The sequence below is a fragment of the Corylus avellana genome, chromosome 7 (genome assembly GCF_965113065.1).
Source record: "Corylus avellana chromosome 7, dhCorAvel1.hap1.2, whole genome shotgun sequence".
In the NCBI taxonomy this organism is placed as follows: Eukaryota; Viridiplantae; Streptophyta; class Magnoliopsida; order Fagales; family Betulaceae; genus Corylus; species Corylus avellana.
In genome coordinates, this window is record NC_142496.1 from 15,833,538 (window position 1) to 15,834,961 (window position 1,424).

Genomic DNA, 1,424 nt, shown 5'->3' on the forward strand with positions numbered 1-1,424 from the left:
ATCTAAAAAGAAACACATGGATATTTCCACTCACCTAGTGGAATGTTATTTTAGGAGTATCTTGTGTTAATGGAGTTTCCCACGCAATAGTGGAAGCCTGCATGGAAAGTCTCCTACCTGCTGGAAATTGATGTTGCTGGAAATTCCCACTCGGTTGAACTGATTACACAGCCTATCTGTACTCTCCCAGAAGCCAGCATTCGACCGCCCCATTCATCCCCCGGTCGACCGCCCAACAGCCACTTGTCTTTCGACAATCCTGAAAACATGGAAGGAATCTAGCGAAGCGGATTTTCAAAAAGTATCTTTCTTTATCTACAGTACCGGTCGACCGCCCAAATGCTCCAGTCGACCACTGGTTGAAACAGCTTGCAGGAATCCTAGAACATACTATTCAATCTGATGATGCCACGTGCCTCAAGTCTGAAAAAGTGCTGCACCGTTCGACCTCCGATCGACCGCTGGTCCTGAGAATATATGACTTGGAATTCCATTTCCAAGGATATAGTGGATTGTTGTCATCCACTTGCTAGCTTGCAGTGCATAACCGATCGACCGCCCATCCTAACCGGTCGACCACTCGTCAGCTAATTTATTATTTTAAGGCTGACTTGGCAAGCCCTCTTGAGCCTATAAATGTGCGACCTTGCCATCCATTTTCATCAAGCAAACAACTAGAGAAAAGCTCTACCTTGAGAGATATGCCTTAGGCTTTCATGTTTGTTTCATTGATGTGCTAAGAGAGACTTTGTCATGTGCCATAGAGCCACAACTCTCTTGGAGTAATTGCTGAAATTGTTACAAAAAGTTTGTATGTTTGTTATTATTTTGTTTTGAGTTGTTGCAACTTGTTAGAGGTTCTAACAAGGGAAATCGATAAAAGGAAGTCTGGAGGATTCGGGAGGACTACCGCAATAGACGGGCAAGCAGGTCACTTGTCTAAACCCATGAAATAATAAAATAGAATAAAAAGTAATTGCTCGTCACAGTTTCTTTGTCGTGGTTTTCTCACGTTCCATGTTGAAGGTTTTGTGAGAAGTATAATTGATGTGTTATTCCAATAGAAAATAAATAACTATTATTAGAGAATAAAAAACTAACCAAATAATAAAATAGCTATTCTATATAAGGGATCTATACCATATACCAATGTGCCCTTTAAAAAAAAAAAATGTACTCCTTACAAGATATGTAAGCTAGTATCGAGTAGAATAAAATAATATAGTTAGCTTTGAACAGGAAAATCATAGTTACACGAGTGTTAGTTGAACATAACTCAAAACTTACATAACTGTTCACTATATATCTTACAGTAAAAATACACTTTCAGCCCTTTGTCTATCCATTTCACGTGAACTGATTTCAAATATTATTAGGAGTTATAAAAATTATATTTGAATAATAATAATAATAATGTCCGAATA